Source organism: Hakea prostrata, chromosome 4, assembly GCF_041222555.1.
Source record: "Hakea prostrata isolate BN-2017 chromosome 4, UWA_Hpros_2, whole genome shotgun sequence".
Lineage (NCBI taxonomy): Eukaryota > Viridiplantae > Streptophyta > Magnoliopsida > Proteales > Proteaceae > Hakea > Hakea prostrata.
In genome coordinates, this window is record NC_142603.1 from 21,990,555 (window position 1) to 22,016,048 (window position 25,494).

Here is a 25,494-nt window from a genome sequence, read left to right on the forward strand (position 1 = left end):
TACTTGGAGAAGAATGGTTACCTGTTTGACGAAAAAACTCCCAGATCTGTGCGAAACGGCTACTGATCGACAGAAACAACGTGATATCCGGCAACAATGAAGCAAAATGTACTCGTAGATGTCGAAGATCGGACGAAAATATGGTGAAAAGTGCAAAAAATGAGAGAGAGAAGCTCTGGAGAAGTGAGAGAAGAGAGAGAAAATGCAAAAAAATCGAATGGGAAATTCGGGCGGAATTCGCCCGAATTCCCCATTTTATCGCCAGAAGTCGGTGATATATCACCGACTTCTGGCAATATTGGTGTCGGCTGGGGGGTGTCGTGTCGCCCCCCAGCGACATGGCGAAATTTCGCCTTGTGTCGGCGATATATCGCCGACACAAGGAACCAGTGTTGTATCAAGTGAAGGCAGTACTTAATTGCAGGTTATCAGAGCCAACAAGATGTAGTAACTAATTCCTCAAGAGCTTGCCTCTTTTATGACGTGTTCTGGTGTGAGGATATGATGGAAGGGGGCAAAGGTTTTGTGTTAATCAGCAATAGGGATGTCAACGATGCGGTTTCGGATTGGGCTTAACGGTTTCGGACTCAAAAACATCCAGCCCAAACATGGCCCAATTGCAAAATAACGGTTTTGGGCCAGTTTAGGTTTGGTGCGGTTTAGTTTCAGGATAACTAACAGTTTAGACTAACGGTCTATACTAGCGCTGACTAATGGTTTGGGCTAACAAGTTATGATATGGAAGAAAGAGAACAAAAATAAATAGTTGAGCATCTGCAACAAGAGCCAAAATTCTATAGAAAACAAAATTGCTATTTGATCAATTCCCAATAAAAAAATGAAAAGTCATTCTACATTGTAGAAATTTCACCCACCTTATAGAAATCAAAAACTCAGATAGTAAGCAGTAACATAGAAATTGCAAGGGCACATAATAGTTAAAGATGGATCCATTTTCCAACCATTCCAAAGTAACCACAAATAAAACATATCACACCAAAAACATCAACAGAAGAGTATACCATCGAGGTGTTACTGTTAGTATAAGACAAGTACTAGACGCCTAGTTGGCTAAGTAATCGGATTAAATTCTCATAAGATGAACCACCCTCCTGAACCGCCTTCTTCGACACCCGGCTCAACTCCTTGACTTTTTCCCTTGCATTCTTCCCCTTCTCTCCTCCCATCAACTCCTTCACACCTTCACTGATCGCCTCCCTCCCTACGATGCTTTCTGGCCCACCTACTTTCTCGATACTGAGCCCTGCACCCAACCCATCGACATAAAACTTAGCATTGAAGAACTGGTCCGCTATCATGGGCCAGGCCAGAACCGGAACTCCCTCTGATATGCTTTCTAGAACTGAATTCCACCCACAGTGGCTCAAGAACCCAGCAGTCGACCGGTGCGCGAGGATCTGCCTTTGGTCGACCCAGTCTCTCATTATCAGACCCCTACCTTTCACCCTCTCCTCCAAACCTTCAGGTGTGCACCAGCTCTTGGACCTCACGACCCATATGAAAGGGTGGCCCGACATCTCCAACCCGAAAGCAACTTCATCCAGCTGAGCATCCAACATGTCAGCCTGGGTCCCAAATGACACGTAGATCACTGATTCCAGCGTGGCATGCTCGTCAAGCCACTTCACACACACAGAATTCTCCTGCTGGACCGGTTCGGCCGGTGGGTCGTAGAGTATGAGTGGACCAACGCACCATGATTTGGCTCCATTAGCAAAGAAAGACTCAAAGGTTGGCAGGTAAGGCCCTTCTATCTCCATGAAGCTGTTCACGATCACCCCCCAGCTATCCAGTTCATGCTGACCCGCCTCTGCTGTGAGCTGGAAAATAGGGTTGTCTGGGTCCGGTGTCAAGAATTCCTCCGGCACGTCAGACCGGGTCAAGGTGAAGTGAAGTTGAAAACCGGGCAGCTTTAGGGGTTCAGTATCTGAAGATACATGAAGATGAGGAGTGTGAACCCACACAGTCTTACTCATGGCTAGTGCAAACAGACCCATACCATGGAAGACTAGACGAGGAACACTAAATTCTTTACAGAGTGGGAGAGTCCAGCCAAGGAAGAAATCAGAGACGACACAGACAGGTAGATCATTTGATTGAGACATGGTTTGCAGGAGTTGATGGAAGGGTTCTTGAAGCTTTCTGGTTGCTTCTAAGAAGTGAACATAGAAAGCCATAGAAGGTAACTGAGCTGTGTTTTCACATCCTTTGGGAAGGTTTTCTGTGCTGGGGAATGGAATTTCTGTGAGATGGATTTGTGGGTGTTTGGAGATGTGTTTGTAAATGAAAGAAGCATTGCCTGGAGTGCTAATGATGGTGACTTTGATGTTTCTCTGTGTGAGAGCTTTGGAGAGATCTACCAATGGGATGATATGGCCATAAGCCATGAAAGGGAAGATCACTATATGGGGCTGTCCTGAAGAACCCATGAAATAGTACTACAGCTGCTGATGCTGCTGCTGCTATTTCTTCCACCTCTTGAATTTCCTGCAAAACTAACCTGGGGAAGAAAAACAAATAAGCCCTCTCTCTCTCTCTCTCTCTCTCTCTCTCTCTCTCTCTCTCTCTCTCTCTCTCTCTCTCTCTCTCTCCTGCAAGGAAGAATCAGAAAGTAGAGATATGCAGCGAAGCTAGTGTCTCCCGTTTCTTAAATCCGGTTTTTCTTGGGTGACTTGGTCTCATCATTTTTATCATTTTTATCAAATAATCTTCTCATACGACTCACATGCCAACGTATTATAAATGCATACAGTTCCGTGATTAATGTTTCAAAAACACTAAATAATTTATGGTTAAGTGTCGATCATTATTGTTTTTTTGGTAGTAGCCTTCACCTTTTAGTTATTCATGTTATTGTGTTTTTTTAAAGAGGGCCTTTCCGCCTTTGGTTGGGAATCCATTTTTCCACCAGAGTTAGAAAAAACTGCTGAGCTCTGGGTGTATTGGGGTCTTTACGTTTGTTATGATTTTTTTCCCTCTATTAATAAAGTTGATTTTTTATTTTTTTTATTGTAATCTTCTGTTTTAAGTAATTCTCTTATTTTAAAAGAAAGTTTATCTTTCATTTTTGTATTTATATACATAAATTTCTGATCAATTTACTCTTATATTTAACACAGCTTAAACAGAAGTCTTTCAAGTTTTGAATCATCACTTGACGAGCTTTGTGATTAACATGGAAAGCAGACCGAGTTCTCCATTGATTCATAATCATACAATTAAATATACATATATTTTTTATTTTTTTTAATATTATCCTGACGAAAGATTTGTCTGAAACTATTGTTAAAAATTATTTTTTGGATAGCTACAAGTTGATATAACCGAGGAATGAGGATGAGATGTAAATATATATAAATCTATTTTCTTCCATGACCCATTTAATCACTACAGTTGAAGACCCACCATTTATGAGATTTAAAGACCACTTTGAAAATACGAGAGCCATACCATGGAAAGTGGGAGACGACGATAGCTGTATGTCTAGTTAATTAATGGATTATTTCTTGTCTGATTGCTATTTGCTTCCTTTGCTGACTTCTATACTGTTTTGACCGAAAAATCTGTCTTGAAGAGTTACAAAATCTTATCTTTGGCCTTAAAGTTTCGTGGGAGAGAGAAACCCTAAATGATAAGACTCGATCGATCTATTAAGTTTTTTATTTTTTGACAAAGTAGAGGCGAGCGTCATCAGGATTGGGACTCATAGGGCTTTCGGGATTGAATTTGAGGGGGTAGGAGATAAAGGAGAAAATGAAGAATCTAATATTAGGCGTGATAAGGATGATTTTTCATCATTTTCTTAATTGTCTCTAAGTGAATTATTTTCATATTATATGCTCCTTTCATTTGAATTATTTTCATATTATTTCTTTTTCTCATTTGAATTCTTGCCATTCATCCTTCCTTCAATTCGAATTATTTCGGTATCATCTCATCTTTTTATTTTATCCGTATCCTAATTTGACTTGATTGATTTTTCGCTTAAATCATTTCTATACATTGTATTTTTATACAAACATTTTCATACATTATATTTCTATACAAACATTTCCGTGTGTTGTATTTCTATATTTTATATATTTTTTTTATCGTGTTCATAGTTACCTAAAAACATGGGATCATGGGATGTATGCTGCCTATATATTTGAAGTTCTTTCATATAAAATTATTTAACCATTTTTTCTATTAAAATTACGTTTTAATATCTAACTATTAACTACAGATCTTTTTAGGACTTTAAACCTCTAATAAGAGATTGTCTTTCAAGCGCATCCAAAGCCTCTGTGTTGTTAAATTTGGATAAAGATGAAAAATGGTTTTTAAACGTTGGGAAGAGTACAAAATTTTGCAGTTTCTAGTTGAAGAAGGAAACCACACGCAGCATTATTGTCGCCAAGTGGCTGAAGAAGGTTTTTCATAAGGTGTGGTACGTTGGAGAGAAATTCAAACAATCTGAGTGATGAAAAGAAGGAAAACTGAAGTGTTGGAGAAAACCCTAATTAAGTTTAACGGACCAATTCAGCTTAAGATCTGTACGCTCAGATCAAACCATATAAAACAAATAAAATATAAGGACTAGCAATGGGTGATGGAATTGATCCCACGAACACACTTTTAAGTGGGAGGGAAAGAAAACACAACTTTGACTAAGTCTCTGCATGTGAAGCGTGAAATGCTGACATGAAGTCGTAATCCTCAATCTCAGCAACCTAGCGTGAGATTGTGTATTTTGTGTGTGAAAATCCAATTAATAAAGAATACCATCTCCTCCTTGCACACGCGAATTAAAGAATATAGAACCTTCTGAAACCATAAGGGACGTTTTGTGATCTCTTTATTATTTTATATTTGGGGTGTTGAAAGGCGTGAAAACTTTATGCAAGTAAGAAATAATATGAAAAGGAAAATTTTATGGAGTCAAAAATAATATTTAAATAAGATAAATAAAAAAAATTTAGGGAAGTTCCACGATAAATATTTTTATTTTTTGGATCTGGAGTTCATCCAGCTAGCTTAAGCACACGTCGATTACATTCTCAGAGGACCTTTATATAATTAATATAGACAACAAAGAATTCAAACTCTAACCTTCTAGGTCAATTCAGAAAAGAATATATATATATATACCAAAACTGTTCTTTTAATTACTTAGGAAAAATGACAAATATACCTTTAAGCATATCAAATAATATAAAATGATAGAACCAAGGAAGAAGGAACTCATAGCAAAATAATGAAGATGAAATTTAACCATGACTTAGTGGAATCATGAACGTAGTGTATCTTGTACAAAATTAAGAGACATTTTGGAATGTCGCTGCCAATTTGATATACTATTGTAATATATGTGCTTTTCAGTAATTATCTTGGAGTGTCTCTGAAACTTTTCCTAATAAAAATACTAGAATGTTGTTTGAGTATTTAGAACCTACATAGGTTTACTATTTCTCCATCAAGACATAAGAGTGTTAATTGCGTATCGAAACTGTTTAACCGTACCGAACCTTCCCATCTAAAATCATATTGTACTACACTGTTCAAAATTAGGTACGATACATACCGAAACCGAATTTCTTCAGTACCGTTCCGGTTTCAAGTACTCATACCGTCAGTATGTACCTAAACACTTTACATTTACCCTATCCCTAATTCCCTATTTCAGTTTTTCGTTTCGTCCTTCACTGCTCTTCTTAGATTCACTTGCTTTGTCTCTATTAATTAGATTTACTTGCTTTGTCTCTATTAATATTAAATTTTATCGATTGTTTGATTACAATTAGGATCTTAATGAACTAATAGCAGAAGTGGCATGGGTTCATTCGTAATAAAATTGTACCGCACTAGATAGCATGTTTAAACTGTTTACCTATTGAAAACCTAAACCGTATTGTACCATGTAAATTTGGTATGGTAGGGTTCTGGTTTTCGGTATTCAAAGTAGTATAGTACTAAAACCGTATCGAATTACTGAAATCGTACCGATTGACACCCTTATCAAGACAGCATGGTAGTGTTTCTGTTTTGGGGGTTTGACCCCTAGAAAAATAAAAGTGAAAGTCTTTATATAATTCCTAATATTGCATTCGAATAGAATTAGTCGAATTCACATGGATGTTTACTATAGATTTTTGGGATAATTATTGTTGTTCCCTTGTATTTTGGCTTTATTACTAATCAAACCTTATTTTTTTACAAATTACGGTTGCTCCCTCTCCTTCTAGCTGTGTTAAGTGGCTATTAAGTTTGAAAATGTAATGTTACATTGCCATTAATTAAAATTAATAAATCAAATACAATGCTGCCATCATTTATAAAAGCCATAATAAATACCAGTTTTACCCTTATATTTAGATTTTGACCCAAAAAAAAAACTCTATTCTTACTAACTACTTGCATTTCAATCTGATGTTGATATCTTGACCATTTTATTAATCACCTAGTGTAAGGGTTGAAATTTGAAAATTTAACAACACTTGGGTTTCTTTTACTCTTCCTACTCTTCTTACCTTTTTTATTATTGATTGTTTTTTATTTATTGTAGTAGACCAAAAAAAATGATGACATTATCTTGAGTTATTCTTTTATATGTAACAAATTAAATGTGTATAAATTAATCGAATAATTACTTGGTTACATGATAATGAGTTGAGAAGCGACATTATCATAGCCTATCCTTTAGTTAGGGACCACTAATTCCTTAGAGAAAATGGCAAATATGCCTTTAGTTATGTCTTATAATATAGAATGATAAAACCAAGAAAGAAAAAGTCATGGCAGAAGAATGAAGATGAAATTTCGGATTCTATTTCGCAATATTGTAAAGTTACAATAAATTAAGGGCAATATAGTAATTATGAAATTCAAACATAACTGATTGGAACAAGAATTCATGTAGCCGATCCCATTTAGTTGGGACAAGACTTATTGTTGTTGTTGTTGTTGTTGTTATTGTTGTATAGTAATTATGAAATTATCTAACCATGACTTAGTGCATTTCGCTAAGAGTGTAGTACAATTTATATAATTTTGTCATACTGCATTCAGATAGATTCAAATTCACACTTCTGTTTAGTATAGATTTTTCTATATGGGTACAAACAAAAGTGAAATTCAAGTTTTCAACATGATGTTGACATTTTTACCATTTTATTGATGATCTAGCCTCAGGGTTGAAAATTTGAGAATTTAGCAACTTTCCTTAACTTTTTCTCTTCCTAGTCTTGAAATTTCTTACATTTTTTTACTATTTATTATTTTATATATTTTTAGTATAACAACAAAAGATATGATTACATTATCTTAAGTAAATTTCTGATATATGACATAAATTAAATAAGTACATAAACTGAACGAATAATTAGTGAATCACATAATGATTAATCAGTTGAGAAGTGATATTATCATATCCTATCGTATTAGCTACCGAATGGATTCAAGTTGCCTTAAGAAAACATTAATACAGATTTGAAAGCAAATTTCAATTATATGGGGGTTGTAGAATATCAAATAAATTTTTCATTATATTGGGAATGAAGCAAGAGATATCAGAAAAATGAACTAGAGATATTAAATAAGAAAACAATAAGGATTTAGCTTACTATATGGTTTGGACTGGGTCATTAGAGTAATCCAAGATAAATAGAATGCACACTTAAATTTGATGACCTAATTTTCCTCATAATTTAATTCACATTCCTAACCTGTATTGAAAAAATCAGAGATGATAATCGTAATTGCTTGAGGGACAGGTTTTATTCATGAAGCTTAGGTGATCAGATTAACAAGACAAAGAGTGTTGTCGGTTAGTATAATATTTTATATAATAGAGAATTTTTTTATTAAATATTTTATTATCTAAGGATAATCAAAAATGTCTCTATTATGTCATGTTACAGATATTAAGATTTGCAAAGCTTTTAGAGCTTTAAGTCATTGACTTCTAACAACTTTAACTTATTAAGAAAAAGTTGAATACATATATACATATCCCACAGAGCTTGACAATATCTTCATTGTTTCAAACTTGAATAAATTATGTCTTGTTTTCGTTGATTCTCTCAGTTGAGTTGTCGTTTATCTAGCCTACAATTAATCCTTAGCTTCTGAATATTTGTACCAGTTCTTCTTTTCATACATATTTTTATACCCAAAAGAAAAGTAAATATATCTAATAGTTTATATTTTAACATATTATGATATATGTGATATCCCATACCGGAGGCTACTTGAAGGGTGATGATTAGCTAGGAAATTAACAAGAACCCAGTGATTTCTAAGGGAGTCACATACAGTGAAAGGCTAACCTTGGATTAACTTAAGAATCAAAGATCCAATGAAGGAAGAAGGGAATCCTAGAGGAATGAGTGAAGAAGGAAGGTTAGGGATGAGTAAGCATGGGCATGGGGAACTACAAGAGACCTAGAAGGCCCATTTACATGTGGTTGAACTGTCAGTTGATATGGGCGGTTGTTCCCCACATCGACCACTAGACCTACCCTATTGATGGTAGGAATGGTAAAGTAAAAAGATAAGAAGAAGGCCAACACCCTAGTGGTAATCCTAATACAAGAAGACAACTTCCACTTCATCGGTACCACTGTGGAATAGTACAGGAGAAGGGAAGAGAGGATAAGCTCAAGCCAAGGAGTTGGTTGGCCATATTGGGGATTGGGAGCTGTGCTTTTGTCAAAAGAACTCCAGCAGGTACACCATTCCTCCCTCTATCTCCCTAGATAATTTTTGTTTAAATTGGGCATGGATGGATACATTAATGGAGCCACCAATGCACGAATGTGGAAAACAAAGGGGTTCTCTCCACTGATGATCCCTACATGTCTCAAGGCCCTAAAGTAAACTACTGAAATAAATAAAATGGTAGCTTAGCAAGGGTAGGGGAGAGTTGGGATTGGAAACCAACAGTTGGGCGAAATGAAACCTAAACTAAAGGATGGGATTGAGGGTTAAATAGATAAGAAATTATAGTAGAAAAAGGGCAGGGATGAGGAACACTCGTTAGAAGGCCCATTGGAAATGGGGGAGGAAAAGCCCCAAATTTAGGAGAGGATTTCTGTTAGCGGACTCGTCGGTCGATGCTGTAACAACCGGCTGAAGATACTTTATTGATCAAGTGTTCTACAATGAGTTAATTGAGGCCATTTGGAGAAACTTTGGAAGGATAAACTATCTTACATTGCCACTAACACATGTATGTCATAATTACGGAACAAGTTATGCAGCCAAACATCTGCAGAAGTGGCACACAATTCAACATTTCCTAATGTCAAGCTGAGGCCAGGAAGGCCACTTGCATAGGGGAAGCGTGAAGACCACTCGCCAAGGAGTACGAGAGGAGGCAACCCACCCATAAAAGAGGGGCCACGACCTCTAATCATCTCCATGGTGGAGTAGCCAGTTGTCACGTGGCTGGAAGAAGCAAGAGGGTTTGTTAAGACAATGAACACATCTGCTGTCTAATTGATTTTCTGTCCACACGTAAAGAACATTAAGATCATCACGAGCAACTTTCTCCCGAACGAAATGATAATCAAATTCAGCATCTTCCGTTCAAGCATGAAAGACCAGGTGAACAGCTCTATGGAGTAAAGGGTGGCACTGATTCAGATATGTCCATATATCTACACCCTCTGGGATGCTTATAAACACTCAACTATTGCCATGCACGCTAACTACTCAAAATGCTCTTACTAATCGCAGCTTGATCAAGTTTTTTGTAGGCTTGGTTTGTTTAGAACCATAACCTTCCGATCCTTTCCTAGTTTCTAATTTGAGTTTTGGGGATTTTTTGGGCCCAAGTTGCGCCTGAATTAGCTCTACTCATCCATCTAAACATCCTTAGCTCTACGACATTGAGTATCATGATTTTTCTTAAATGCCCAACATTTTGCACAATCATCGATTATAAAAAGTCATATAGCTCACATTGAATTTCCCTTAAATTTTTAAGGAACACGCAAATAATACAATAGTTTGGATGTAGCTCTTCATTTCATTCATAATATTTTAGTTATATGAAATAGCATCCCCTAGATTGAACTTTTTATTTAAGACTGATCCCAAATATCTAAAATAACCACTTTCACAATCCTATACAGGAATTACAAGAGGTGGGAATTGTAGAGGATGTGAACCCGGCGGCAGTTGGGTTCACATCCTTTGTAATTCCCTTCCCTATAATTTCTTGCAATTCCCATCTCAAATTGTGCCATGTGGCGTTAAATTATCCTACGATCACCTAATTCAAACAAAATCTGATTTTTCTTAAAATGTACCTCCATTTTTCTCTCTCCTCTCTCTTCACGAAATTAGAAACAATCCTAGATACTCTGTTCATTGCGAGATTAAAGAATCAACCAGGAAGATAAGAACTAGAACGAAGGTTGGTAAAAAAAGAGCATCTTCCCATGTTTTTGAATGGTTCTCGTTTGATATGGAAGGAAATCAAGATGAAGAACCAATTTAATTCTAGAAAGCTTTTGAAATACAAACTTAATCCAACGGCAATAATCATGATATTGGTATTGTTGGGATTTATTAATTAATATAATTATATGCCCAAGGGCAAATTGGAAACTCACTTTTAGGGCAGTTACAAACTATGGGGTTATATACCTTGGTAACCATCATCACTTAAGTGATCACATTCTTCGTACATGAGATTTCCTGAAAGGTGGCTCCCTCTCTCCAAGAAACACCAAAAGGAAATACTTCGTGGATCTTCTTCTCCTTAATTTTTGGTCTCTAATTTTTTCCATCCACTTGACATTTGGGTTGTGGAATTCATTCCATTTCCTCTTGATTGTGGAATCAAACCAGTGACGGGTTCGTGGAGGAACAAGAACGTGGAATTCAAATAAACTTTTGATGCAGTAATTCTATTTTGGGAAAGCGAATCCATGTAAGGATCTTTCCCTTCTATTATCGAATAGAGATATATAGAGTTTTACCAACAAGTATGAGTACTGATATAGGCAAATCCTGATGGGTCAAATTGATAAAGACCGACCAGGTCCAATACAGTTCTACCATGTCCCGGTCGGACCATGAACGACCCAACGTGCTTTCGCTCAGTAACGTTTGCCTTTTGAGTAGCAACCGACTCCCTTAAGATTTGGGATGGGAATCCTAATCAAGTCAAGAAGATAGAATTGATCTTAGAGTTCAAGTCGGACTCAGCAATCATAATGCCAGTTAAAGACTATCTCTTGATGAATGAGACTTAATTACAGAGTTTAAGTCGAACTCAATCACTGCATAGCCAAGGTAACTTCTCCCAAACTATAAATACCATACCCTCGCTGGTTGTTAGGTACGCTTTTTAGAATCATAACAACTACCTATTTTCTTTTTGCAACCTGCTTTCTTCATCTAAGAATTGGGTATTCGACTAACTAAATCGTTAGAGATATTACTTGACCAACACGGTCGAGCACGTTTTTGTAAGTTCACTTGTTCGTGCAATCGAGCAAGATTTAGCAACAACAACTACTTAAATACTTGAGGAATGTTCAGAGGGAAAGGACGCAATTGCAACTGATGATGAAAGTTAAAGAAGCTATTAGAGAGAGAAAGACAGCAGAAGAAAAGATGCCTTCGGTTTCAAATGTTTCTGAAAACAATTGAGACTAGAGAAGAGTGATTCGGAGTTTTCATCTACTTCTTTCCGATTGCCTTAAAGAGCAAACTAGCTTGTTTCAAAACTTGACTTGCTCCTCCTTCCATTGAAATGACATAATATACATTCCCCATAGTCAAATTTACAGCTTTCATGACTGAATATGTAGGGAAGGGAAGGGAGGTGAAGAGAAAAGAGAGAGGAGAGAGGAAAATAGACATAGATTTTAAGAAAAATCTGATTTGGTTTGAATTAGGTGACCGTAGGATTATTTAATGCCACATGATACAATCCTAGATGGGAATTGCAGGAAATTGTGTGGAAGGGAATTACAGAGGACGTCAATCCATGGCAGCCTCTTATGTAAAGAGATTTAACCAAAATAAAATGGGTGCCATCTGATGATCCACTACATGATGTTGTGCATTAATTAATAGTATTGAGCAAGATCCAGTAAGACAAAAAATGGATCAGGTTCAAGTCTCCACTCTTACACATCTTTCTCCTCCTCCATCCTATTGGCCCCACTGGGTGATTGTGAGTCAATTGATAATGACCAAAAAATAAAAATAAAAAAAAAAAGAATTTGTCTTCGTGAGCTATAAAATATGTTTTTTTTGGGTAAGACTATAAAATATGTTTTTTTTTTGGTAATAAAGTCCAATATATGATACGACTGAGCTGAGGTTACGAGTTACATAAAGATCGCAACCAAAGAGTGGATAAAGGCCATTGAGTCGTAGTCGAAACCAACAAGGCCCTCCTTGCTAGGTGGTCTGCAGCATAGTTAACCAACCTAGGAATATGAGAGAAGGAACAGTCCTCCAAGTAGAACTAAGAGGTAAAATATCAGATACAATGGGCCTAATTTCATGGGGTGAAAATGATGACTCATCTGTGATTAGATTAATCACCACTTGGCAATCTGATTCAACTAGGACTCACTCTACTCCCTCTGCCATTGTGTGGAGTAAACCAGATCTAATGGCCAAAGCTTCACTCATCAAAGCTGATGATGCCTGTTTCGATTCTGATACCGCAAAAATGGATTGGCCCAATGGATCTCGAAGGAGAAAGCCCAAACTTGTTCTACTTATACTTCCAATATATGAAGCATCTGAGTTCAATTTGAAGTAGCCTTGAGCTGGGCAAGATCAAGATTGTCCTTCTTCTCGATATATTCAGGTTCATCATGTTGTTCAATAAGTTTTGGTCTTGTTTTGAGTCAAGATATTCTTGGGCCTTAACTATTGTGTGGGTTGCTACTTCAATGGGCTTCCACAGGTGCTGTTTGAAGAGCAATTCATTACGGGTTGTCCATAGGGCCCAGCACATGTATAAAGCCTTGCTAATCATCTCTTTGTATTGGGCCTTCAAGTGGGCTTTATCTATGAATAGATGTTCAAACCATTGATTTACTTCAACTGAAATATCACTTGGATTTCTGTAACCCAAAGAATGTGATAACCATGCAGCTCGAGGGAAATTGCATTGAAATAGGATGTGAGCTGTATTTTCCTCGCTTTCTCCACATCGGCTACACATAGGATCCACCTTGAAAGACCTTCTACGCATAGCTTCACTAGTCGCAAATCTTCCATAACCGATGTGCCACCTTTGTAAGAAGTGCTTGATTTTGGATGAAGGTGTCTTTGAAGCCCAAACCTCCTTCATGTTAATGTTGGCGTAGAAGTTAAAGTAAACAAAGACAAGGATAAGACGATGGTTGATTTTGCTTTTTTCTTTTTTTTTCTTTTCTTCTTTTTTCTTTTTTATTAATGAAAAAGGAAAATGCATTAATTAAACCTTCAAGCAAATACAGACAAATGATTGATTTTAGACTTTGGGAATGGCATAAAGCTTTTAAAGTTTTGAATATTTAGATGTGTTGGATTTATCTGTTTACTTAATTTTGTAACGTAAGTAAACAGATATATTGGATTTTTATTTGGAAATGCTTTGTTCATCAGGTGCCTGTTGGAGGGAAATTTGAGAGCAGGAAGATCCCAGTTGAGAATATATGCAAAAGATATGCTGAAGATGCTAAATCAGTGGAGTATATGTTGCTTAGTTGTCCATATTGCTATTTGGGCCAGCTCCCCTTTAGCCTTTTGTTTCTCTCGAAATGGTCCTATCTCTCTTCATGAATGATTCAAACAACAGGATCCTTTAACTAGAAGTTACAAAATGTAGACGCAAAATAGATTCTCTTTGGCCATGTTTATATGTCTGTACGTTTGGAGGTCACTTAATTAATGACCTTTAATCCAATGGTATTTCTTGGTTTTCGGAAGTTTCAAGAATTACCCTAATAGCTTTCAAAGAATTTGTGGCAACAGCCAATGTTTCAGGTAAAACTTCTTTCGCCATTCCCAATTGTAACTATCCTAACCACACGAGTTGGTGTCCTCCAAATGATTGGATCAAGCTAAGTTGTGATTGGACTTGCTGTTGGATCCATAATAATCTACATTATTTCTATAATAATTAAAGCATGTGTTATGAATATAATCACGGAAACATAGATGAATAAATACCTATAGTGTGTTTTTTGTTGTAGATCTGCCTTCTTTAATCTCTTTGAATCTTTCGAAGCCTTTCACTATTTGGAATCCTTAATTTGAGCGTGTGTGGAAACAACCACAAACTCAAATATATCGCGTGACGGCCGGCTATGGGGACCCAAGAAACTATTTATAATATAAAATCTTAACCTGTAACCACTCCCACAATGGTAAAGATCAGTAATACCTTTAACTAAACCTGAATTTATATGGGCCCAGATAAAAGAACCAATGTTAGTTAAGCCCACAATCCAACAATCTCCCACTTGGGCTACACTAACATGGGTATCTTTACGTAGGTATTTGGCCATAACTCCCATAATCTTTCATCACTCAGAAAACCTGATTAAACCAACAAACAATAATGTGAATGGCAGCAGAAGCTGCTCCTCAATATACAGAACACAATTATCTGCTATTACAATCATTAACAACTTGTTGATATGAATCTTTGAGTGCATACAAGAGGTAGAGAATGCAAAACCTTATGTGATCACAAAAGGATTCCCTCTTGTGGGTCATTTCTTTATCTATGATCAGCCTACCTCAAATTACCTCATAAATAAAATACTCAGATATTAATTATAATTTGGCAAACCGCCATGATCGATCTAATATTAATATCTGACTTCAGTAAAACTGCCCATTGGCATAACCACCTTTGGCAAATTTGTTAACCAGAATTTAGGCTAAATACCGCCATAAATCAGAACCTTGGCTAAATACCACCATTGTCATTAGAACCTTGGTTAAATACCGACATTATCATCAAACAACAAATGTAGCAAATATTAATCTACATGACTACATCATTTACTTTAATCATTAACATAAGATGAAAACGGGAAAAAAAATCATATTTTTAATGAATAAATTTGATAATGAAGTCAAAGAATGTTGAATAAAAACAACTAAGACACCAATATTAAAAACATGATTCTTAAAAAAATCCCACTAAAAGTGTCTTTTTGTTTGTTTTATTCAAATGATTAGTTCGTTTTTCTATGCTAGAGTGGGATTCTCAATTTTAATGGGCTTAGGGTTTGTGAGCATATATCTCATTTATTAAGCACAAATAGACTTTTAAATCCTCCTCCCACCTTTTGAAATTATCTCCGGTGAGCTTTGGGATATTGGAGAAAACGAAAGAAATCTTGATGGTACTGTAAAAGACATATATAAATTATCAAAACATCAATCTTTGGCATGCATTTAATAATAATGATAAAATATACATTGCTAAAAGAAAGGAAATTACCATCACACTAGTAAGATTTGCCGATTATTACTGCATTTTAACCTTTGAGTTGAGAATGCATTAGTCCCCTTACAATTTGCAATTGCCACGGAATATATGACTTTGAAAGTGCCATCACCTTTAGGTTAAAGATACTTCCAAGTCATCATATTCCTTTAAAACATGCATTATCATACTTTGATGATGACACCTTTGAGTGAACATCATCAATATACTGCAGTAATTATATATACCTTGGATCACAAAATATCAGGATAAAAATTATATTTTACCACTTTAGTGGGTTCTATATAATTCTATCATAACATTATGTAATCCCATTTGTAGTAATTTATAATGGGAATCTTTCAATGAAAAAAAAAATATGCACATACAATTATTAATCCTATTTTATGGTCCTTGCAATGTCCTAGGTAGAGAATAAATTTCTTCTTTCTTCCAAGTCCAGCATGCATGTAAATTAAATAATCAATCACCAGCAGAACAATCCCATATGCAAAGGCCAAGTAATTTATAAGATGACAAATACAATAAATGACTTGGAACTTTGCAACAAGAGAATATACAAATGTAATTGGCAAACCTCAAGATAGTGAGGTTTCTTTCGAGAGAAGAGAAACAAGACTCATGGGGGTGCTGGAACATGCCACTTTATCACTGTTCACCCTGTTGGTTGAGATTCCAAAAGTTTGGTCATCGTCCGACTCTTGGCTTTTGAATCTTTGTAATTTCATGTCAATGGTTGTGATAACTCAATTTTTCAATGAATTTACCTTTTACCCAAAAAAATAAAAATAATATTTTGTATGATACAAATCTTTTGAGTAAATTGTCTCCCCAAGAATGACTTAATGGTCACCACCAGAGTTTAAATAAAACATCCACTTGAGAATGATGTGGTCAAGAGGGGGAGATAAAAACACTCGATTTTTCCACTGAAGTATTATGCAGAGGCGAGCAGTGAGTTGGATCCTTAGATTAAAATTATCTAATGGGAGGTGAACTAGATATGAAGGGGAAACAATCGCAGTCACCAAAGCATACTACCAGCTGTTCTTTGAATCAAAAGGGGTTAATGAGCGAGCCATGCAAAGGATACTAGACTGCCCAACCTTCAATAACTGACTCAAAGAATGAAGTGTTGAGTGGTTCCCTTCGCCTAAGGAGAAATTCTAGGGGTTGTTCGACATTAACCCTATCAAAATTATAGTTCGGGTAGATGGATACCCATCAATTTTTCCTAGATGTTTTGGGATGTGGTGGGAGGAGATCTATGCCATTTCGTCCTCAAAACTTTTTTTCAATCTGGAGTTCTACTGGAGTTCATTCGATTGAAATCAATAGAACCCTGGTCAGTCTGATTCTAAAGTGTCAACAACCAAAGATGAACGAGCAATTCAGGCCAATCAGCTTAATTGGAGTAGGAGTCAAGGTGCTTACCAAAGGACTGGCTCCTAGATTGAAATCTACTCTGCCTAACCATGTATTCCCTCCCCAGTTGGCGTTTATCCAAGGTCATTTAATTCCAGATAATGTGTTTACCTCTCATGAAGTTTTTAACTACATTAAGGGCAAGAGGAAGGGGAAGAAAGGGCTACTAGCATTGAAGCTCAATATGAAGTGAGCTTATGATAGGGTGGAGTGGGTTTATTTGGAGAAAATTCTGGGGAAGATGGGATTCTATTATGCTTTTGTGCGGTTGGTGATGGGAACAGTTACATCGGCCACCTTCTCAATCTGGTCAATGGGGGAGAAAGGTTTTCAATGATTCCTTCACGGGGAAATCGTCAAGGTGATCCCTTATCCCTAGTGCTATTCATTATTTGTACCCAAGGGCTAACCATTTCTTTTTGGGTAATTTTCATTTGGACCCCCTGAGGTTTGAACTATGTCATTTTTAGTCCAAATAAATGGGCGCTTTGCATCTGCCTCCCCTGAGGTGTCCAATAAGGTCAATTAAGGACAAATTGTGATTTTTATGACCAAAATACCCTCATATTAATTTGCATCATGTCTTCATAATTAAAAAGAATGAGTTATTTGCATCTTATAAATTTATGAATTATTAAATCTTTGAATATAAAAATTTAACGATTTAAATTTGTTAATTTTCTTCTCAATTCCTAGTTTTTCTTCATCCTGGACCCTTCATCTTCTTTGATCCATAGCCATAGATCTTTAAACCCTAAATGTTTCAATTTCAACCATGAACTTTACTCGCATCCCCACCACTACAGCCACCGGCACCGTCACCTCCAAAGCCCAGGAAGCAGAATCAGAGTAAACACTGTTTTAAGCTAAGGTCTGATTCTAGAAATGCTAATGTACTTCAACCATGCCAAGAAAGGTTCACAGAGCTGAAAGCACAGGTTTGTGCGCAGTTGAAATACCTAACGATCGAAGGAGACTGAAAGAAAGTGATTTCTTCGTGACTCTCACAACGCCTTTAGAAAGAAAAAGGGATCGCGAGTAATAAAGATTGAAGCAGAGTGCAGAGAGCTTCCACACTTAATTTGAAGGCAATTTTTTCTCTTTTGCTTAACGAAGCTAAGTAGTTTAAGTGAACAAAAGAAGCATCACAGCGAACTCTCCATGAGCTCTCTGAAACTTGGCGTCTGTGAAGTCTGAACTCTCCAAAGGGGAGGTGAAGAAGGGGAGGTGAAGAAGCTAGGGAGAAGCAGACGAAACTCCAAAATGGAAAAGCACAAAAGGCAAAGCGGTCTTTAATAAGTGCAGAGTAGAGTGACGTCTGAAGCTTAAAACAAGCTTGGTAGTTGGGTCGGCGGCGCCGGCAATGGCGATGGTGTATATAATCTGTTCTGCTTCCTGGGCTTTGGAGGTGCCGGTGACGGTGACGGTGGCTGTAGTGGTGGGATGCGAGTAAAGTTCATGGTTGAATTTGAAACATTTAGGGTTTAAAGACCGGTGGGTGGCTGTAGTGGTGGGATGCGAGTAAAGTTCATGGTTGAATTTGAAACATTTAGGGTTTAAAGATCTGTGGGTATGGAAACAGAGAGAAATAGAGATCAAAGAAGATGAAGGGTCAAAATGAAGAAAACGTAGGAATTGGGAAGAAAATTAACAAATTTTAAATATTTAAATTTTTATATTCAAAGATTTAATAATTCATAAATTTATAAGATGCAAATAACTCATTCTTTTTTAATTATGAAGACATGATGCAAATTAATATGAGGGTATTTTGGTCATAAAAATCACAATTTGTCTTTAATTGACCTTATTGGATACTTTAGGGGAGGCAGATGCAAAGTGTCCATTTATTTGGACTAAAAATGACATAGGTCAAACCTCAGGGGGTCCAGATGAAAATTACCCTTTCTTTTTTATGTAGGCAGAAAGAGAAGCAAATCAAAAGGATTCAAGTCTGGAATAGGAGGCCCTACCTCTCGCACTTGTTGTTTGCCGATGACACATTAATGTTCTTGGTGGTGAAGACTAAAGAAGTTTTTAATCTCAAGGAGTGCACCAATACATATTGTGCAAGTACTAATCAACGAATTTGTTGCATCTTACTTGCAAGTACAGCACAAGGTCGCTTAAGTAATATAGTGAAAGAAGAGAAATCGTTCCTATGAGGATCAAATTAGCCAAATTACATACTGACTTCCAAAACACTTGTAGTTAACTAGTTGATCAGAGTGCTAAGAATTAATTAAAATCAATCTACTAATTATATTGATGAAAATATGAAATAAACCAATCAAGCAAAAATACTAGAGCCTTGACTTCCCTAAACATATCATGAATTATTAATCCCCCCCCCCCTTCATACATCAATTTACTATCTACCTCTGTCGATAGGATTTCACAATTAGATCTCCTCACTTGTTACACATGAGGGTTCTTAACACACCAAATCACTTCTATTTAAAAATAAAAAATAAAAATAGAGAGAGAGAGAGAGAGAGAGAGAGAGAGAGAGAGAGAGAGAGAGAGAGAGAGAGAGAGAGAGAGAGAGAGAGAGATCAATTCAATGCATTACAAAAAATTTAGAATCCATAAACAATATCGAATAAACCACATATCTATTATCTGTTAGATGTAATTTATCATTCTTCAACCCTAAGTCTAGCAAGAAATCTCCACTGTTACATGTATGAAAACATGTCACAAATTCATGATTGGTGATTAAACATTTAGACATTAAACTCAAAATTAAAGAAAATAAGGAGTAGAGGATTGTATTCATGAAGAAGAAAATAAACAATTGAATATATGAAAGGATCCATCAATACTCTAGCAAAAGAAAATTAGAATATAATGGAAGAAGAAGAAGAAATCAAGAAGAACGTCACTCTAGACTAGGTGGTTGAAGAAGTAGAACTCCAATGGCAGCCTGCATCCCAAAGTGCCTCAGGCCACCCGAAAACGTCTCCAGCAACTCTCTCTCCCAAAAAAAAAATTTCTTTTGGTTTGTCCCCCTCTTTTTATATCGATTATTTGGTGCTTCCCATATTAAATAGGAAAGGAATCTTAAAGCTAATTAGAATTACAACCAAACTTTACTGAAATACAATCTAGTAATTGAACACTAGGAACACTAGTCACATATGGAAAATAAACAAATCCCATTGCATATGGATTCCCCAAAAGAATATTCCCAAAAGTAATCTAACTCAATCTAGTAATCGAACACTAGTCACATGCAAAGTTCGTTATCACACTTGCAGGCCCCACCTAGGCTAAAACTTGATCTGGCCGAACTGCTCAAACCTTGCTTGGGCACTCCATGTGTAACAACCCCCGTATTTCTAACCCGGGATCCGTATTGCAGGTCCGATAACTTGAAGGTCAAGCCGGAATAAGTTGTGGAGTATCCGGATTGAAGTCCATGATCCATATCCTGAGTCCATGGATCTGGATTCTTTTGATGAAGATTCTGCTTTGCTGGGAAAGTGGATTTCCAGTCAAAGTCAAGAGGTAGTATTTGAAGATGTCTGGATTGAAGGTAAGACCTCCCCCACATGTTGTTCAAGGTTAGGTTTGAGTTGGGGATCAATCCCTTGAGCAAAGCACCCAAGTATTGATGTTACGCAAGTGCACGTGTCGCAATCAAGTAGTAAATAATAAGTAGAGTATCGATCCCACGGAGAATTTTATTTTTAACTTTCAATATAAAAGTAAAACTAACTTAAACAAGATTAACAAGATTGATTTGTGATTGACAAACTAAATAACCAAATGACAAGTAATTAAACTAAAGAACCGAAATGGAGAATAAGCAATAGAAGGAACTTTAATGAATGAAATGAGTGTTGGGAATCAATTTCCCTTCCCCTGAATTTATAATGCAAATACTATAACAATACTACAGCCCAAAGTATATCAAGAACCTGAAATGAAATGGCATAATGGTATTTTCCAATACATATATGCATTAGCATCCTAATTCAAAATCTTCATATTCCTATGGAGAAATGAAATAAGAATGCAACTTATACCTAATCCCAATCATGGCAATGTGAGGTAAGTGAGTATTCCTACCCAACCTACTAATTAGCTAAATCCAAATAAAGATTAAGCTAACTCACACTATTAAGCAAGCATCTAGACTCAATTAACTTTCCAGTTAACTAAAATCACAGCATTCATTCATGAAAGATCAATCAATAAATGAAATTAATCAATAACTAACATGCTGAATTCATTGATAATAGATTGTACTGCAGTAAAACTAAAAAACATTTGATAATTACATCTCAAAATTCAGGTTTAGGTACTCTTATCACCCCAACACAGTAAGAACTTAGCCCATAGCAGAAATCAAAAGCACATAAATATGTATAGTCATCAACATCATTCAGCTAGAGTATAAGAAAAGAGAATTATAAAAATGAATAGAAAACTAGGAGATGCAATGCTTCCACACAAACTCCAGCCTTCCTCTCCAGCAGTCCTCTCTCTTCAGCAACTCTATTTCTTTCCCACGAGTTCAGCTTTTTTTGGTTCTCTCGTATTTAGTTCTGCCTCTTCTTATTTTCCCCTAATGATAGGGTAGAAATCTGGGCTGTAGGATTAGAACATTCCCTTCTGATATCTAGGGCTGAGAACATTCACTTATTTGTAAGAATAAAGTTCCCTTTAGTTATCCCTTTTTAGTCATTTCCATGTGAACTCAATCTAGGAATATTCTGCTCCGTGATGCTGCAGCATCTCTACAACAAAGTTAGAAAACATGTTCTTCTTCTCTTATAGGTCTTCATCTACAATGCCAAGAGAAAGAGGGTTAATCAAATTCATCCATTAATTGAAGAAAAACTCATGCAAGAATGACATAAAGGACCTTCACAATACTTAAAATGTTAAGACTCACTAAGGGCCTGTTTGGTTACATGAGTCTAGAGATTTCAAAATTTATAAATTTCAAATCTATGGAGTCATAATTTATAAAATTAAATGTTTGGTTGTGGAATGAAATCTATGGATTCAACCTAAAAATCTATTTGATCGACGTGATTTTTGTGAATGAGCAAATGTATAGCTTTTTTGAAATCTCTGGATTTCATCTCTTACCCATAAATCTACAGATTCACGTTTTTAGTGTAAAATGGTGAATCTCTAGATTTCATGAATCTAGAGATTTTTACAACCAAATGGGTATAATTCTCAAATTCATGAATCTAGAGATTTGAAATCTCTGGATTCATGTAACCAAACAGGCCCTAAAACAACATCTAATGACAACTAACACTAAAACAAAGATAAAATATTCTTAAATCAAGCTATCTCAAGTATAAAATTACCAAACTTAACTCTATTTCATAAAGTTATCAGTAGGCAGTTGCTTAAGGTGGTTGATTGGCCAATCAACCGCCCCAAGCGACCGCCAGGTCTGCTTGGGTGGTTTTGCCCTAATTTTCCCCCTGTTTCCTATATATAGCAAACCCCGACCTTTTTACTCATTATTTTACTCTGGATTGCTGTTGTGGACAGTTAGGAGGCAGAGAACACGTGCTGGAATGTGAGAGAAGCGTGGATTGCGAAGTAGAGCCAATCCCTCATTTGTTTTGTGAATCTTAAAGAGGTAAGTGATATTCACTCACTCCATTCTCTTCCCTCATCTTTTGGAATGGTGTAGATCTATTTCCTTTTCTTTGGTAGTGACTAAATTGTATTGGTTCTATTCATTATCAATGAATTTGAGAAGATACTATTCGAAAACCGATCATTGCATTCGAATAAATGATAGATCTAATCAAAGGAGATGAATTGAATTATGAATCTTTAGAATTTTAGGTTGTTGATTCGCACATTTGTTATAGACTTCTTAAGGATGAAATTCAGACTTAAATCATCTTGAAGTCGGATTAAAATTTGATGATCGACAGTCAGAATTTCGGACTTGCAAACTGTCTGTAACAAGGGCGGTCGCTCAGGGCGGTCGTTTGACCCAAGCGACTGGCTGGGTCACAATAGCTCTGTGAAGTTTGTCCTTGCTTTGGTTTGACTCATGTCTTCAATGTATTTCTGCAACTTTATGTTTAGGTGACCTCTGTAGTTTGTTGGAAGTATTGTGGGTGAAGTTATTTGCACTTTAGTAAGCTTTTTTACATAATTACAAGTAAGAACACATATTCTTATTTATATGCAATGGTATGCTATATGATGAATTGTTTAATTCTTATATTATTCATTGCTCATGTAACTTGCTGTAATTGTTTAAGTCATTGAATCATAATTGATTATATATTGAAATTATGTTTTTATATACTTTATCACTTTATGATATTGAATGAATGGCAATGTTATGATGGTGGATGATGTGATGTAGTTATGATGGAAGGGTATCCATTCGGGTATCCATTGTTTGGGATATCAGAGGGCTATGGTATGTGACACATGCTCACTAATTCCTCTATCACTATCATGATTGCTGGATGACATACCTAGGGAGTCTAGATTGCATGGCTAGGTACCCTTACATGCTACTACCCTTTCAGTAGGGGAATTGAAACCGAATGACCTGTGATAGTGGTGATGTGACTCTATTTCATCCTATAGCAGTAACCAGTCCATGCAAAGACTCAATGGTCCATAGTTGATAATACAATGGTAGGGTTGCATATGTTAGGTTTGGGCTCATGGACATCCAAGGAGCGGCTAGGGAGTTATGAGGAGTCATGAGAGCATCTGCCCCAACAATATGTGGATGACCATAGGGTTAGGGAATAGAGTCCAGCAGCGGTAGCCAATCTATCACTCCCCACCAAGCCGGATCTAGTCATACCCGCCCATGGGGGTGAAACACTGCTAGACCTAGGTTCAGTGACAATTCCATATAACACATGATATAGCATAATTAAAAGGACAAGAATAAATCAAGTTCAAATAATAAGTTATTAAATCTGGATTATCAAAAGGTTACAATCATCCATTATCTAAAGTTAATCAAAATGGACATTAGAGTTTAAAAGAAGAATAGTTTGTTGCAGCAGAATTTAAACTAAAATGATTCCCTAATAGAATCCAACCCCATAAGAACAGTCATTGCATGGGCATGAAGCTCCATACGAATCTACATCTTCTTCAGTCACTCCTTCAAGAAAGTATGTCAGAGACGAATCCTCCACTTGGGAGGAGTCCTCATAACCTGTAGTATATTCTAATAGAAACAGGCATATAAAAATGAATGAATTCAATAGAATTCAGTGAAGTCAACTCAACATCATATTATGCATTCGTTCACAAGATTCCACATCATATCATGCATTTGTACACAAGATTCCACACCACACATATAGCTTGAATATCAATAATGTAATTAATGATAATGATATGATATATGAATGATTATGATATTATGCTCCTAACTCTATCATGAGGTCTCTATGATAGACACACATTAAGTTTGTACATCAATCTCCTTTGGACGATCTCAGTCACTCTCCCTCAACAAGAGACGTCTATTGAGTTCTCTGCGGTTGTTGGGTAAAGTTCTGTCAAGCCATGGTTGGGGTATAAGTCACCACTCTCTCACATCATTGTTTGATATTAGATTTAGCACGTGTCAAGGATAATCCTAGCCCAGTGCAAAGTCATACAGTCTCATACTACATATGGTCCGATATCTCCCCTCAAGCCTAGTGCCCTTTTGGTTCAATACCTTCCCACCTATGAATGGAATCCTCAACGTGAGGCATTTGTTGGACCCCATTCCTTAACCTAGCGGTCATCTACATATAATGGACATGATGTTCTCCATGTCCTCTCACGAGTTGGTTACCGGTCTTGAGCGCTCAGGAGCCCTTATCTATTATATGCAACCATACCTCTCTATGATGATAGTAGGCCTGCTTGACACTCAACACCCAGTCACTAACATCATAGGTTAACCGACTTCAATACCCATGCCGGAAGGGTAGTAGTACTTATGAGGTCACCTAGCCAAACATTTCTAGACATGCCTTAAGTATGTCAATTAGAAATCAGGGAAAGCGCTAAGGGCACCATAGGAATGTGTCCCATACCACATCCACTGGTGTCCAATAACAGAAACATCAAAAGGGCATTCCTCATTCCCAAATCAAAATCTAGACAATCACATAAGGTCACTAGGGCAATGGGTGAACCCACAACCCTAGTTGGTAAATAGATATAAGAGAATAGAAGTCTCAAAACCAATCCCACACACATTCTCATATCATCATTCAAAGAATATTGAAAATGGAAGCAAACATACTTTCTTACCTTTCATTCGTGCAAAGTCCCACACATAACCACAAGATAATAAATACTAAAGCAAGGCAAGATATCAATAATGAAATTTAATTAACATAATTAAACATGCAAGATAAGGTTAAATATATTCCTCACCTTTCTAGTTAGCATAAGCTTCCCAAAGTTCCACAAAGTCACATTTACGAGTTGATGATTATAATCAAAATAAACCTAATCATGTAAGAAGATCAATAGACATAAATTAGAAATCAATTGAGTTTTAAAAGAGTTCCCAAAATCACCCAACAAAAGCCTAATCTGCCAACTAGGTTTGAATC

The 25,494-nt window shown here is 36.4% G+C and overlaps 1 pseudogene; it reads right to left on the minus strand.

Moving 5' to 3' along the window:
* Positions 1-804: 804 nt before the first annotated feature.
* On the minus strand, positions 805-2,677 carry LOC149018496 (putative UDP-glucosyl transferase 73B6 pseudogene; annotated as a pseudogene).
* Positions 2,678-25,494: the final 22,817 nt, after the last annotated feature.